Genomic DNA, 17,877 nt, shown 5'->3' with positions numbered 1-17,877 from the left:
GCACTGGCCCATGGCCAGTAAAACCTCACTGAGCAGGATACAATTTCAGTTTGGATGTGCGGGAAGTTGGTTGTGTTTGTTAAGACTAAGATTCAGGTTTGGCCAGTTTAAGGGCAGGGAGTATACCAGGCAGAGACAGTCTTTTCTGTGTGAGTAAAGATAGTTCTAACTGATAAGACCGTCCCACAGACCCCTTCTTTTGGCTTATTTTTTTTTAAATTCTTCACTTTTTTTTTATTCTCCTATTTATCATCCTTGCCTTATTTATAACTTTTACAGGTTTCTTTCACTTTAATTTTGTTTATAGGAAGTCATTTAAAAAAAAAAAAAAAAAAAAAAAAAGTATCTCTGTCTTAAAGAATTTGCCCTCTGCCTCTCTATTTAGAGAATTTTGGAATGCCCATCTTCTGGTCAGTGGGGTTCTGAGATTTGTAGGAGTAGGAGTCTTTTTTTCAGTTCACACAGATTTAGAAGAGAGCCCCTGCACTGAGAGAGTGTGCAGTGCACTGGAGTGAGGGTTAAGGCTGAAGGATTCGGTTGCTATAAACGACAGGAGGTGCTTGGCGCTCCTTGTTTTGAGACACAAGGCAGGATATGCAGCAGTAGCGTTGGACTCGCATTGAGAAGTTTTCTTGTCCTGAGCAAAGTTCTAGAACGCGTTCTGAGAAACAGTTCGTTTTGGAAGGACACATCAACAACAGGTATGGACATCCTGTACCAGCTTCTATTGCTTAGCAGAGGGGGTACTTATTAACCGGCTGTGCCAGTCAAGTGTACTTGGAGTACAGTCTGGAATGGCATGGGGTTATTAGAGCAGACGTAAATATTAGTATCTATGTTTTAATATTTTTAATTGCTGGGTAACTAAAGCACATTTTTATACAAATTTGAACAATAATGTACTTAACTCAAGTATTTTACGTCTGCACTGCAATGCGTGCATGTCATTTTTACTTAAAGGGGTCAGCAGTACATATTTGTATGCAAGGCAAAGGTTGCCCAAAAAGAGACCTCACAACTACTACCTATAGAACTACAAGCCCCACTAATGCTTTTCTAGATTTGAGTGTGATGAGATTTGTAGCTGTGCAACTGACGGGGGGCGACCTGACATTTGGCCATTAAGTACAGAATATGAAAGTATTTTTGGTATTAGGTAATACATATAATGAATTATCTCTCATTTCTCTCATGTAAAACCAAAACCTAATTAGATAAGACAACTCATTTGACATATTGTGATGCAGTGTGTAGCATTGGGCTGCACAGACAGGCTGTCATTTAAAAATAGGTCGACATGCCCATTTTAAAAGTACGAAACAACAGCCAGAATTTGTCATTTTGTTTTTTTAGAATTGTACAGTCACATGTTTTTGTCTAGGAGAAAGATTAATGGTTAATTAGGTATTAACGTATATTAAGTGTGTTTGGTGACTTTTTATGTATTCACCTGCTGTATTGGGTGATGTCATTGCCACATGAAAAGTTTAGCTGTCATTATGATACCGGAGAAACTGACGGAAGCCAAGCACAGAGAGATGGACACAGGTTTCTTCAGGAAGGAAGAGATTCTTTATTGGATCACCGATCGGGACTCAGAGGGACTAGCGTCACCAAAATACAGCAAAGTCTGAGTACTGAATACATAGAGTACATTCCTTATATAGCACTGTAGCTCCTCCCACAATTAACTACACCCACACATACCCTTAACCTATTTAATAAATAGAGTCTAAACTCATCCATCCGGTCTAACCACGTGGCTCATCTGATACAAAGGAGAGGGACGCGTAATTCCAGTTCTTACATTCCTGCACCTGGTCAGTACAGTGATAACAGTATCTTAGCTACGTGTAATTAACTAACTGATACTACAAACACATATACATACATATGCCTTGTGGCAATCTTAGCCTGCTAAACTTGTATTTTACTGGAATTACATCACATTCCCCCCTTTGATGCCTCTGATATTTCACAATTACTTGAGGCATCACTTAACCTTGGTTTGCATATACCTCAGGTTACCATGAACCAGACCAGACTTATCTTATGATGTGAATCTTTTAACACTCATCTTCCTGCATTGGTTCTCCTTGATCTAGAGCCTTATACTTATATATCGCCATTATCTGTGCAGCAGCCTTCCTCTCTGCTATACTTCCTATCAGGCTTTGCACAGACCTAACTACTAAGGGTATAAGACACGGTAGGAGTAGACACAACAGTAAAATCAGTAGGACTCCACCTACCACTGCCTTAAGCCCTCCAAACCACTCATACCAGCTACCAAACCAACTACTTGGATTGTACCCTTTCCATACCTGAGTAGGCACATGCACTAGTTTAACCATATGGCTAGTAAGCTCAGCTATTGCTTGCCCTTCGTCATCTATTTGAAGACAGCAATTGCTCAGGTTAAACTTCCCACATACACCTCCCTCTACTGCCAAAAGGTAATCCAAGGCTAATCTATTTTGGTACACTGCTGTCCTCATCCTGGTATTATGCTTCGCTAGAAGATTGAGTGCTTGTGAGGTCTCATTAGTAATAATCTCAACCACCGCCTGTAATCTTATAATACGGTTGAGCATATAAATTGGGGTTCTATAACCAAAGGTACCATCTTCTGCCCACGTGGCTGGCCCATAATAATCTATGATACGCTGGGGAGGCCATTCATTATCTTCCCAGGTGCCTATCTCTAAGGGTCCCCTTTTCTTCCTATGATTCACATCATACACTTTAACACCTAAAGTCTCACCTGTTTCAATCGGTAACAAGAAGAAGGATGGTTTGAGCATACCCAACACACATGCCCCTTCCCAGTCCTGTGGCAACTCCGAATAGGCTTTCTTACCACAGATCCAGTACAAATTTGCTGGGGCTCTCCAGGTAGATGTGATGGATAAATCAAACCACACATCCTTTAAACTGGCATATCTAGCAAACGGGTTAGATGGTTCTGAGACATTTGAAGCCGACCACCAAGTTGTATTTTTAGTATCATCATCATAAGCTTTTTGCCCTAGACAAGTTAATTCTCCTACAGAAGTATTATACATTATTCCTTTCCTTGCTATGCAAACATAACCTATGATGGAGGTCTTTAATCTCCACTCAGATTTACCTCTAACACTCAAATGATAATCGGCTTGTGTAGATATTAGTTGGTCAACTGCCTCAGAACCGGACATTACCTCCTTTGCTTCCCAAGGCCATTGGTCTCCCATGTTAGTACCTCCACACACATAGCAGTTGGTAACATTAAGACTACCGGCAATACTTTCAGCTAGGTCAATGAACAGGTTTTTAGCGTTATGGGGGATCTTATTATCTATACTCATCTCTTCATAAAAGGAATGGTATACTTGATGAGTCTGGGAGGATACCGTATCAGTCTCTATTCCTATAAACAATAATGTCCCAGGATCTAAACCCGTCCCGTATATCTGAAACCCAAATAAATTTCCATACTTATCTAGGAACTTGTCGGGGTTATTAATAAGTATATGGACTGGGTTGCATTCCATAGACTTACAATAAGGGCTAGTCGGCAACTTAGTCACTATCATGTCTTTATCTACTGTCTGTCCCCAAGTCGCCCACCCCACACAAGACCAATATGGACAAAAGTTATAGTCTTTATTTGGGCATCTAGGACTCACATATTTATTTTTACTACTGGGACAAATATATTTATCATTAGACCCATACGTCCTCTCCCATCTAAGATCCCCACATACATTCCACGGTTTTCTACCACTTGATATCGCCTTACATGCATCAAATAGCAGAACACCCGAAGAATGTACGGATTCTAACACCGTCTTATTAATTAGGGTCCCCTGAGGATCTCCATTCCTGAGAGTCAACCAAATTGTACGAGGTTGATACTCTGGACTGAAGCACTTAGGTTCTCCTACTCCTAAATGGCACACACTATAGTCTATATTTAGGTATCTACATCTTGATACCTCTCCTTTACATTCGTATTGTGAATGCCAAATTAGGGTTTGGGAAATATGGTTACCTGTTCTCGTAGTCTTAATGCATACCTCACAGCTAGGAGTGTCGGTACCTCTACCTTCCTGAATATAAAAACACATATAAATAAACACAATCAAAAGCACATCTTTCGCCGTCATCCTCAGTCTTCGTCCGTGCGATGGAACCTCAGCTTCCAGGATGTGAGGGCTGCAGGGAATGGAGTTCTGCTCGTCTTCACAGGTGTCCCTTCGAGACTTTCCTGGCTTATACACTATGTGTTGGTAAGCGGACAGGCTTTATTATGGCCTTCTCACTCACACCTGTAACAATAAAATTTGTAATCCACAATAATTCCTCGTTACTCCGACTGAGTAGTGCGTTTCAACCGGATCTTGCAGGGATTCTCTGGATCTGCTGTAATTTGCCAAGAATCGACTGCTGCTGGTTTAACCCTGGAGTGATGTATCCACGGAGTTACTTCGGCTACTTTTATCGCTGTAGGGGTAGACAAAAGAACAACATAAGGACCTCTCCACTTGGGCCCTAACGGTACATTATTCCACTCTTTAATCCACACTTGGTCTCCTGGATGATAACTATGAACAGGGGGATAAATATTCACAGGTAATCTATCTTGTACCCATTTCTGTACCTCCTCCATAGTCTTACCCAACTCTACAACCTGCTGCCGGGTAATTCCTTCTCCCAACTGACTCAAGTCCCCCCTTAAGTTACCAAGTACGGGAGGTGGTCGCCCATACATGATTTCAAAAGGAGAGAGGCCCATCCTTCTGGTAGGGGTACTGCGGATTCGCAATAAAGCTATGGGTAAGAGAACGTTCCACTTAAGTTGGGTTTCCTGACACATTTTAGCCAACTGGTTCTTTATAGTTCTATTCATTCTCTCTACCTTACCAGAACTCTGGGGTCTATATGCAGTATGAAGCCTCCACTTTATACCAAGCATATGAGTCAGTTGTTGTAGGCACTGATGAACAAAAGCTGGACCATTGTCCGATCCTATAGAACAGGGTAGTCCATATCGGGGTATTATTTCTCGTAGCAGGAATCTTACAACTTCTCCTGCTTTCTCTGTACGAGTAGGACATGCTTCTACCCAGCCTGAATAGGTGCACACAATTACCAACAGGTAACGATGTCCACCCGATTTAGGCATTACTGTAAAGTCTATTTGTAGATCGGACATGGGGAGTCCCCCCATAAACTGGACTCCTGGTGGCTTTACTGGTCCTTGTCTTGCATTATTCTTAGCACACGTTACACATCTGCGTACAATGGCCTGAGTCAAGTTGGACAATCTTGGTATGTAGAAATGTTTCCTGAGAGATTCTTCAGTACTGTCTCTCCCAGAATGTGTCCCGTTGTGATAATTTTGGACAATTTCTACCGCTAGTGATGCTGGTATGACTATTCTTCCATCTTCTAGCTGATACCACTTGTTCTCCAAATACTTTCCCGGTTCAGTCTTTAACCACTCCTCTTCTTGAGCTGTATAAACTGGAGTCCATTGGGACAGTGGAGTTGGTATAAGAGCAGCTATATGCCCCACATACTCCTGTCTTCCTGATTCAGCAGCACGCTTAGCTGCACTATCTGCCATCCGATTTCCCTTGGTTACATCACCATCTCCTCTCAGATGCGCTCGACAATGTATGATACCGACTTCTTTCGGCTCCCACACTGCTTCCAATAGTTGTAGGATTTCAGCTGCGTACTTGATTTCTTTGCCTTCTGAATTCAGTAGTCCTCTTTCTTTATACAAAGCTCCGTGGGCATGAGTGGTTAAAAACGCATACTTAGAGTCCGTATAGATATTTACTCTTAAACCTTCAGCCAATTGTAACGCTCGTGTTAGTGCTATTAATTCTGCCTTTTGTGCTGATGTTCCTTTCGCCAGTGGCCGAGCTTCTATCACCTTGTCTATTGTTGTCACTGCATATCCTGCATAGCGGATCCCTTCTTTCACATAACTACTGCCGTCGGTGTAATATTGAACATCGGGGTTCTGGATGGGAAAATCACGAAGATCTGGTCTACTTGAAAATACTTCATCCATTACTTCCAAACAATCATGTTGACTTTCAGTAGGTTGCGGCAAAAGGGTAGCTGGATTTAAGGTGTTTACAGTCTCTAAATGCACTCTTGGGTTTTCACACAACATTGCTTGATACTTGGTCATACGGCTGTTACTAAACCAATGATTTCCTTTGTAATCCAACAACGTCTGTACTGCATGTGGGACTCGTACATAAAGTTCTTGACCCAGAGTGAGTTTATCGGCTTCAGCTACTAGCAGGGCGGCTGCAGCTACGGCTCTTAGACAAGGTGGAAGTCCGCTGGCCACTGCATCCAGTTGCTTAGACATGTAGGCAACAGGTCTTTGCCATGATCCCAAGTACTGTGTCAATACTCCCACAGCCATTCTTCTTTGCTCGTGTACATATAAGTAGAATGGTCGTGTGTGATCAGGTAGACCTAATGCTGGGGCACTCATCAAAGCCTTCTTCACATCTTCAAATGCCGTTTGCTGTTCTTGGGTCCATAAGAAGGGGTCGTGCTCTGTACCTTTGATGGCTGCGTACAGAGGTTTTGCCAGTATCGCATAGCTGGGAATCCATATCCTACAGAAGCCTGCTGCCCCCAAGAATTCTCGCACTTGTCTTCTATTCTTGGGTATTGGTATTTGGCAGACAGCTTCTTTTCTCTCTGGCCCCATAATCCTTTGACCTTCAGAGATATGGAATCCCAGATACTTGACAGTTGGCAAACACAACTGAGCCTTCTTCCTGGACACCTTGTATCCTGCCTTCCAGAGAATATGTAGTAGATCGTGCGTTGCTTGCTGACATTTTTCTTTTGTAACTGCTGCTATCAACAAGTCATCTACATATTGTAACAATACACATTCTCCTGGGATAGACTCGAAATCCAGTAGATCTTGACTTAGAGCTGAACCAAATAGGGTAGGTGAATTTTTAAACCCTTGGGGCAGTCTTGTCCAAGTCATTTGGCGTTTTGAGCCCGTTACAGCGTTCTCCCATTGGAAAGCGAAAATACATTGGCTTTCTGCGGCAATTCGGAGGCAAAAGAAGGCATCTTTGAGATCTAAGACTGTGAAGTAAGTAGCCCCGCCCGGAATTAAAGCAAGCAGGTTATATGGATTGGGTACAACTGGATGTATGCTAACAACCGCATCATTGACTGCTCTTAAGTCCTGTACAGGTCGATACTCATCTGTACCGGGCTTTTGAACAGGCAGCAATGGGGTGTTCCAGGGGGAAGTACAGAATTTTAGGATACCATACCGTATGAACTTATCCAGATAGGATTGGATGTTCTTCTTAGCCTTCTGCGGAATGTGATATTGTCTTAGGCTCACTGGATAAACCCCATGTTTCAGTTCAATTTTTATTGGTGGAATATTGCGGGCCAGTCCTGGTGGGTTGTTCTCTGCCCAAACTCCTGGTATGTTAAACAATGTCTCATCACTCCTAGGGTTTTGGCTAGTCAACACTGTATAAAGTCGCCACTCTTCTTCCTTTGGTACGGATAAAGTCATAATACCTGAAGGTCCATTAAACTTTAAGGATGTTGTTCCATTTGGTAGGAACGTAATCTGCGCTTGTAATTTTGATAGCATATCACGTCCCAGCAATTGGACTGGACATTCAGGCATATAAAGGAATTGGTGTTTTACTACGTGGCCTCCCAATGTACAGAGTCGACTTTTAAGAACCGGTTTTTCAGCACTTCTTCCAGTTGCTCCTATCACAGTAATAGTCCTTCCAGATGGAGGAGCAACTAGATTAGTCACCACTGAATGTTCAGCACCAGTGTCGATCATGAACGCACTCCTTTTCCCCCCTATTGATACATCGACCATAGGCTCCGCTCGACCAAGGGGGATGGAGCCCGGTCGGTATCAATAGTCCTCCATGACAGTGTCAGCCAATCCTACAAAGTCCCTACCTTCTCTATCGCGGGACCTTTGCGCTGCTGGAATATACCTGTCTTCCCTAACACTTCCTCTGTTCCCATTACTCCCTCTATAACCATTACTCCCTCCGGGGCCTCCTCTACCTCTCGCTCTACCTCTAAAGTTTCCGTAGCCTGCCCTGGGTTGGTCTCTCTCGTACTGCTCTCTTTGCGGACATTCGTTCCTCCAATGCCCTTCTTCCTTGCAATACGCGCATTGATCCCTACTCAAAGGCTCCCTACTCCATCTATTATTGCCTCTATCTGGGCCCCGTTTATCTACGCCTGCGATCGCTACCGCTAGCATATCAGCCTTTTTACGCATCTTGCGCTCTTCCTCTTTCTTACTTTCTGTATCCCTGTTCATATAGACCTTATTTGCTACCTCCATTAGTTGGGTGATGGACATACCTGCAAACCCTTCTAACTTTTGTAGCTTGCGCTTAATATCTCCGTATGCTTGGCTGACAAAGGCGGAGTTAACCATTCGGGAATTGTCTGCGTCTTCCGGATTAAAGGGGGTATACAAGCGGTATGCCTCCAATAATCGGTCATAAAAGACACTGGGCGCTTCATCGCTTTTCTGGATCACCTCAACTGTCTTCGACATGTTAATGGCTTTCTTTCCTCCGGCTTTCATGCCAGCAATTATAGCGTCTCTATAGGCTCTGAGTTGAACCATATCAGCACCATTTACGTTCCAATCGGGATCGGTGTTGGGATAGTGTGTCGCGGCCCATGCTGCTGGATTGGCTTGGTTCAAAGCACGGGCTCTATCCTCTAATGCTTTAATGGCTGCTTGATTTATTCTTGTCCTTTCCTCATTGTTAAATAAAGTCATTAGTAACTGCTGGCAATCAGCCCATGTCGGATTATGCGTCTGTACTATTGAGGTGAACAGATCAGTCATAGCTTGTGGTTTCTCAGTATACGAGGAATTATGGGTCTTCCAGTTTAAAAGATCGGTTGTGGTAAATGGGACATATACGAAGACTGGGTCAGCGTGTGCCATTTGACCTGCGGCATCGATATAAGCTGACCCGGGATTCAGACGAAGAGGCATCTGATAGTGCTTTAATTGTTGGGCACCAGTCACTATATAATCAATATTATGCCCTTTGGCGTAACTATACAGTCACCCACGCTATAATTCTCTATATACGAATTACCCGTCTATAACACACCCCAGTAACATCGTCTTTTACAAATAGCGGTTACAGTACGGTTAGCATAGGTCAAAGCACAAGTTAAGGTCACAATACAATTATTAGTGGTTATGGTGTTAAACATGCAATGGACGACAATGATTAGTACTTATTATATAATGTCAGTAAATATACAGGGTTATGGTACCGTGCACTATAATACAGCAACACACTATTAACACTCTCGCTAGACGGCTGAGCTCGCGCTATCTAACAAGATATACACTTTACTAAAACAATCGTTAACACATTTACAATTCCCAACTAAACTATTGGCCAGTACCTTGAATGGACTACCTAAAACTATATACACCCGTTTTGGTTAGCCACACTGCCCAATCACCACATATATAGCGAGCTAGAGAACCGAATTTACACAGGCGCCTCTTAGTCGCACTATCAAAAGTCTAGTGGGTTCCAAATTTACACGCCTTCCCACTTAGCCCAGATAGGATGAGAACTAGCGAACCGAATTTACACAGGCGCCGCTTAGTCTCCCGGTCCCTCCGACCTAGCGAACGTAATATACACCCTAGAACGCTAGTCTAGACAAGACACCGGTGTCCGGCTAGGGCTATTTACACCAGGACCCCGCCTGACTAACCAAATCAAACGGTCTGACTAAAGAGCGTTCGATCGAGCGGTGCGCCTTCGCTCCTTCCCTCCGACAGAGGGGGCAGATACACAGATTCAAAACCCCTTTGGGCCTACCGCACAATCGGTATACCCCTAGTGGGTCCTGCCGTCTAAAACAGCAGTTGTCTTACCTCCTCGTTCCTGAACCTGAGTTCACACTCATCGACGGGGACACCCCAGCACTTCTCACGTAGAGGCCGATGATCTCCTGGACAACAGACCAGTGGCGCCGAGACGAAGGGAGGTCCACGCAGAAGTTCAGGGGTGCAGCCGTAGAGAACGTGGGCAAAGATAGACCGTCTCACGCCTCTGCCTCTCAGCTACCGTTGAACGATGAGCTTCCCGGCCAATGCACCAAATGATACCGGAGAAACTGACGGAAGCCAAGCACAGAGAGATGGACACAGGTTTCTTCAGGAAGGAAGAGATTCTTTATTGGATCACCGATCGGGACTCAGAGGGACTAGCGTCACCAAAATACAGCAAAGTCTGAGTACTGAATACATAGAGTACATTCCTTATATAGCACTGTAGCTCCTCCCACAATTAACTACACCCACACATACCCTTAACCTATTTAATAAATAGAGTCTAAACTCATCCATCCGGTCTAACCACGTGGCTCATCTGATACAAAGGAGAGGGACGCGTAATTCCAGTTCTTACATTCCTGCACCTGGTCAGTACAGTGATAACAGTATCTTAGCTACGTGTAATTAACTAACTGATACTACAAACACATATACATACATATGCCTTGTGGCAATCTTAGCCTGCTAAACTTGTATTTTACTGGAATTACATCACAATTACATTTAACCCTACATATACCATAGTGCCCTTGGTGCATCATGGTTAACAGGTTATATACCCTGAGCACCTGTTAGCACCCCAAATATTCCTGAACGTCATTTCCTATGATGTCCAGACTTCCATCCTGTGTGAAAGTTGGAGTAACAGCTGTCAATTTTAAAGTAGACTAGGAGAGTTGAATTTATAAAATTCTTATTGCGTTTCTAGTTATTTTTTTTTAAATGTGAGCATTTTACATTATTTATACTTTTTTTTATTAACATATTTTACACAATCAATGATGTATAATTAGAAAAAAAAGTATGCCTTCCTTCCATTAACAATAGCCCATATTTAACTAGTGAAATTAAAAATATAAAAAATTTCCTATTAAAAAATATTTTTAGATATACATTACTACTTATATACAAGTCAGGTAACATTGAAGGACATAGCTATGTCATTATCCCTCAGCCATTATGGAAACAGTATTCATCGAGAGATGAAAAAGGCATAGCTCAGTGACAAGTGCGTCTGGCTCTCCCAGAACTGCAATGGAGGTGAGGAGCGGTGCCTAGCGGACCAGGTAGGAGGTCAAACCATTATCAAATGGTTAGATTTCTTTTAGTGTGGGATGCCAGGGCACTCCTGACACCATAACCGCTGTAGCATACAGTAGTATATATGATGTTTCTTGAGTGTTCTTTTGAATCTGAATGCATAATGGGAGCCGTAGGTGCTACCCTTTGGCCACAATTGCTCCACATAATTTCTTTCAAATGGTCCTTATTGATTAATCTAGATGCTTGGAAGAGGAATACCTTGTGAAATTGCAAACCCAATAAATAACTACTGAAGATGACAATCAATGGGTATCATAACAATCTGCTCATTATAGGAACACAACTGGATGTGACCACCATTTTTCCAAAGCACAGCTATGGTTATAAGCCACTGTGTGCAGGATTGCAGTAACACTGCAAACATTGTAACGATGCTTAGGGTGACCCATGTCATTGAAGTAGTCTGGGTGCCATGTCCCGTCCCCCTGTTTTAACCCTGCTGCTCAGCTGAAACTTAACCTCCCTCTAGTAGCTGTTATACAGACAGCTACTAGAGGCACTTCTGTGAAACAGTAGAGTTTAGAAATACCATCCCATAGGCGCAGTATGGCATTTAGCCGCGCATGCGCACTAGCCTTCCAATGCTTTCCTTTGGGAAAAGAGGCTAAGTGGCAAGCCAGAGAGCAGCGTTGTGAGGGAGAAAAGGTAAGAAAGGTAAGTAAACTCACTCTTTTCAGGAGCCCTGCCATGTAAATGGTGACTAGAGCACTAGAGCGATAGGAATATATGTTTGTATTTGTAAAGCTATAGTGTTCCTTTAAGGACACATAGAGAGCATGGAATGTTTACCATCTGCAGCTTTGCAAAGCGCTGCTAATGCTAAACGATTAGGGCATTCCATGGAAGATTAGGATATTTAAGGACCATATTGTTCTGACAGCAAAGCTCATCATTGTTTCATATTAGAAGAACACTTTAATTCTATATATATATTTATTTGCTCCTTAACCTGTTACGATTACCAAGCTCCCATTATTTTTAAATGTGTTAGGCATTGAGGGCACATGGTGGAAGTATTAGAAACACACAGCATTTGCATTTGCATACTGATACCAAACATTAGATCAATTCAATTATTAAATCTAATTGTGTTGTGTAGGGAAGCTTATTGTGGCTGGATAGTCACTAATAGGAGTGAAAATTGTAAAATGTAAAAATTATCGATGCCTAAAATGACTTCATTAAGATGAGGTGACGAGTAGCTGCGCGTACTTAATCCCTTCAAAATGAATATAACTGCCAAGGTAAGTATTAAACCCAATAATGGACAGTCAAACACAAGGGTTAAACTGCTGCCCTCATATGTTTTTGGACTACAATCTCCTTAATGCCCGTCCATTTTACGGCTTGCTGAGAGTTATGGGAAGTGTAGTTCAGCAACATCTGGTATGGTGGGCATCTTGTTCTGGTATATCTAACATTCTGCTAAACAGCACATTTTGGCAGTAAACTTTCTATTTTATTAAATAAAACAGTGTTTTTTTTGTTATTGAATATTGATCAACTGTCCACATTTGTGGTATTTTAGTCCCAAAGTCTCTCTCTCGTGTATTGTCTTTCTTTGTGTTGTTCTATGTAGGGACTGAAAATGTAATATGTCCAATAATCACATGGGGTTTAATTTTCAGTTTCCAATCATGTGGTGTCATCTGTAGTCATTGGGACACGTGGGAAATACATTTCCATTATGTCATTTTTCGAAATGCAGTCATTGAGTGATTCATGTCTTTAGGGGGAAAGCCTAGTGCGCCTTCGTTTGTCTGAAAATTACCGTCACTAAAAATATTTTGCTCCGAATATTGTGTAGTAAATCTGCAAGATACTGAATTACATTGTTGTGACTACAAAAACATTTAGGGGTCCCTTGACTAAACATTGAATTGCGAGGAAAAAGGGAAATGAAAATGTCATAACGAAAAGTACAGTGGGTTGATGGCCCCCTTTGGAATTCAAGAGGTTAGATGAAGATGGGTTGAGAGTGGAAGCTGCAATATACTAAGTGCTACTATGTCTAGGTTTCAACTTGCCACATTTTGTACGTTTTGTCTATTGTGCTTGATAAACTGGCAGAATTGACCCATACAGGGTGCATTGTAATCACGTAAGTGTCTGCATTCACCATTGCCAGGCTGTTGTATAGTTTGGTACACGTGTCCTTGTTCAATACTTCCTTGTTTGGATTTGCTCTATTTATTCTGCTGAGCCATGAACACGTCCTAGGTTTAGGAACTCCAGCAATCAGACTTTGCTGCATTGTGGATAGGTGGGTTGCTATATGTACACCTGAGCTGCCAATGCCATAATGTAGGGCAGTATTGGCAAATGTATTGCACAGGCTGGGGCACAGAGATGTTTCGGAGATGGCATTCAGTATCTGAATATAACTGTTGATCGTAGAAACAGTAAATATTGAGCCAGATGTGCCTTGACTTTGTCTCAGCCAAAGCAGTACTAGAGGCAGAGCAAATACTAATCCTCGATCCAGGACACCAAATTTCTGAAAATAAATCAAAGAAACTTTAGTCCAGAAATTTTTGGAAATTGAGATTATGTCTTTGTAAAGCTGACCTCGCAATATTTCGACCTCTCGTAGTCTCTGGAGTTGACAAAGATCCAGAGGTAAAAAAAAAAAAAATGCCAGGCCAGCTTTATGGCTAATCAATCTCCACTTCCAGCACAATTTGTACTGAAACAAAGAGAAATAGATGCTCTCTATGACACAATAAATAAGTAAGTGAGGGCTGCTGTATACAATAAGAGGATTCCCAGACCTCGTGTTACAAAAGCAAAAAAGAGAAAGGAGTATACTGCGCCCAGCGTTATACGTACATACAGCTATAATACGTGGCGGCTGGTTGAAAACCTCAGTTTTCTTTCTGAGGTTTTCAACCAGCCGCCACGTATTATAGCTGTATGTACGTATAACGCTGGGCGTAGTATACTCCTTTCTCTTTTTTACAATTTGTACTGAGGTGTTTTGGATTTGTTTACTTTGACTTTAATTTCAGCACACATCAAAAACGGTAGCAGAACATATGTTCGGGAGCTGGCAGGGAAGGACAATTCCACATGGGTAGGGAAAGTTTACCTGAAAGGCAGGAGAGTGAGGCCCAACAAACACTTTTCAATGGGTTACTTGATTTCTGAGTCTTGGCACTCTGACTCAAATATATTAACTATAACTATCCAATTGATTAGTCTTCTTCAATTTGGGATCGTTTTGGCTGGTTTTAAAAGTCTCCAAAAATCTAGCATTTAGTGTTTTTTTATCATGCCAAACCATTTTTCTATTTCTGGGCGTTCTTTTACTTTTAACTTGAGTTTCAGGGCAAAGGGACACAGCGTCATACGATCTGGAGGTGTTTCCTGAATCAGTGCTATCTTTCCAACCTCATAAGTTGAAGTTTGCGTGAGACTAGTTAGTACTAAGCCCATTTGATTACCATGGTTGACAGGGTGTGATAGTGAAACCTTTTATGATGATGATTTACTTGAGACATTGAGATGTTCATGAGTTTCATTGTAAGCTCATTTTACAACGTTCTCAAGACATATTGTGCTATGACTGTGTAAGTTCTAACGTCATACAAAATAGAGTTAGCTGTGGTATTGTATTTTCTTTGTGGTAATTCCTGTTTTCAACTCCATATCAGATTTTCACTACAGGATAGTGACAGCAGTTCTGCTCTGTAAAATAACTGTGAATATTTTGGATTATTGTCAAAGAAACATGAAAAGCACCATAGCTACAACTCTCTACCTTCCTGCGTAATCTGGACTCCAGCATCCAGATTTTCCTGCCAAATGTCTTTACGGACTTAACCAGGTCTGATACAGGACTGCACTCGTTGGATGAGAGAGCAGACCTGTATCAAGCAGCCCTGTATGGTAGGAATTCAGGCATAGTGTCAAATCATTAAAACTGTTTGATAAATTAATCTGGGGGATGCAAGGATGCTCCTGGTACCATAACCACTATAGTGTTTTTAAAAAAAATAAGTCATAGCTCTTAATTATTTATACCATGATATATTTATAAAACCTCTCCTGTGTGCCCGTAACATGCCTCCCAATGGCCCTGCTTTGGCGAGACAGTCACCATTTTTGGACATTTTTGTTAGACATTAGCCATTATAGAGTTGATAAGCTATTATGACCAAACAGCCACCAGCATCTTCCTATTCTGTTGGAGCAATGACTGTGTACATTGTAATTCTAGACTTCACATTTTTTTCTAATTAAAGGAACATAAAACAAAAAAATAAATTATTGATTTTTTTTTTATTGTTTACATTTTTATTGAAAGAAAACAACATTTTGTACAGTTAACTTTTAAACCAGTGTTTCAGACATTCCTGATGAGTGTAGGTGGCAACATTCATTGCTCAAATCAGTTACAGAAATGTGATTTATGCGTATTGCATTAAAAAAATATATATATTTTGCTGTAGGAAATCAATCACAATGCCCATGTTATATGCACCTTCCCTTAATATATCAGGTTAGGATGCTAAAAATAATTATATGTATTATTATCTATAAATAGAAACATATGTGTTAAAACGTGAGAATAACTTCTCTCCAGTACATACAATCAAAGACTGGTGCAAAGTTACTGCAACTATTTTGTATTGTTATTTTTTATATAGTGCCCTACTTCTTAGTTGCCCCCTTTCCCCTTTATTACAGTTGACGAGCCTGTAAATAAATATGTAACATAACTAGAATCCAGCACAAAGCAAGGTTCTTCCACACCCCCTCTGATGTCATGCCCCATTACTCCTTTCCTCTCTGACGTACAATCAAATGATGCTCATGGAGAGGGCTGGGAGGGATCACAGGAGAGCGGAAGGGGACATTCCTTTGAAGACACACTCCCAACATTGCCTTTAATGGTAGCAGCTGATTACGTCTGTCATCAGTGCGCTGTGCGCGCTGCACTGACTTATGTATTTTTTGCCAGGGGTGTGACAAGCCCCCCAACACAAATGTGCTGATATCTCTGTACGGGCATCATTTCAAGCTGCACATACAGAATGTTTGCTCCATGAACCCTTCTAAAAAGCAGTTATGGAGGTCGGAGTAACCGTTTAATCCCTTAAGGACACATGACATGTGTGACATGTCATGATTCCCTTTTATTCCAGAAGTTTGGTCCTTAAGGGGTTAAAGTCACACAGACACGTGTTGGAGCACACATGCTGCCAAAGCTCTACAAATACTAACCTGTGCATATTAATTTCTCTGCTTTCCAGCTGCATGCATTTTTGTTCCTCTGCTTAGTGAAATATTTATAAAATGTCAACACTTCAAGTCCAAAAAAAAAAAAGAGAGAGAGAAATTCACGAGTGGTCATTGCTGGTGTCAAGCAGAGCCAGGCAGCAGGAAGTAAAATGTTGGAAAATGAAAGATAAGGTCTTTTTGTGGATTACGTTAATAAAAAACAACAACCTTTTTTCCTGTCAAGGTGAAGACTGAACAAGAACAGCCATGTACATTCTTTATTATTATTATTATTATTATTATTATTATTATTATTATTATTATTATAGCACCAGCCTATACCACTGGGCATTGCAAAAACTTCTTTATAAAGTTTAAAACACATTTCACTTTGCATGGAGTATCCATTCTCTTGTATCCCATTAATATATATCTGTTAATATATATCTGTATAATGCCAATGTGAGCTGAGCTCACAAAAAAAATAATAAAAAAAATATCCCCAACTCAACTATATTCATAGCTTGGCTATTTTAGCTAATTTAAATTTGGATTTAAAATAGTTGAGCTTACTAAATAACCCTGTGAATGTGAAACAGAATTGCAACAGCCCTGTCTATCTTATTATCTGTCCCTAAGGATCTGGTTAATTAGCATATGTTAGGAAAAAACCCTGCAAAGTCTTTAACTAAGTTTGGAAGGTTTCTGTATAAGGCTACTTTTTCATGACCTAGTCATTTAGTGGTCACATACTTCTATGCAATGAATAAAAAAAAAAAAGACAATTTAATAGGAAACTGTCATGTTAGCTAGATTTTTAAAGGACCACTATAGGCACCCAGACCACTTCAGCTCAATTAAGTGGTCTAGGTGCCTGGTCCATCTAGGGTTAACCCTGCAGCTGTAAACATAGTAGTTTCAGAGAAACTGCTATGTTTACACTGAGGGTTAATCCAGCCTCTAGTGGCTGTCTCACTGACAGCCACTTGGGGCCGCTTCCGCGATTCTCACTGTGATTTTCACAGTGAGAAGACACTGAGGTCCATAGGAAAGCATTGAGTAATGCTTTCCTATGGGTGGTTTGAAGGCGCGCACGGTTCTTGCCGTGTATGCGCATTCCACACTGCCATCGGAGGGGGAGGAGAGGTCACCAGCGCCGAGGGACCCCGACGCTGGATTAAGGTAAATGGCTAAAGGGTATTTTAACCCCTCTAGCCAGCGGAAGGGGGGCCCTGAGGGTGGGGGGGGGTGACCTAATGACCCTATAGTGCCAGGAAAACAAGTTTGTTTTCCTGGCAGTATAGTGGTCCTTAAATTTCTGCTAATTTAGATTTAGGGCCAACCTTTACACCCTGCACCAGTCAGCATCTCCACATTGTGATGTATTATACCAATGCATTTCTATGGCATGT

The 17,877-nt window shown here is 41.5% G+C and overlaps 1 protein-coding gene across 1 annotated transcript in view; it reads left to right on the top strand.

The window, feature by feature from the left end:
• The first annotated feature begins 355 nt into the window (after positions 1–355).
• Positions 356–17,877, top strand: part of RBM47 (RNA binding motif protein 47) — a 136,516-nt gene continuing 118,994 nt past the window's right edge. The window contains exon 1 of the mRNA XM_063457891.1: positions 356–701. The gene's annotated coding sequence lies outside the window, so the exon portion shown is untranslated. The remainder of the gene's footprint in view (positions 702–17,877) is intronic.

This window comes from Pelobates fuscus, chromosome 6, assembly GCF_036172605.1.
Source record: "Pelobates fuscus isolate aPelFus1 chromosome 6, aPelFus1.pri, whole genome shotgun sequence".
In the NCBI taxonomy this organism is placed as follows: domain Eukaryota; kingdom Metazoa; phylum Chordata; class Amphibia; order Anura; family Pelobatidae; genus Pelobates; species Pelobates fuscus.
This window is presented reverse-complemented; position numbering and strand designations above follow the sequence as displayed.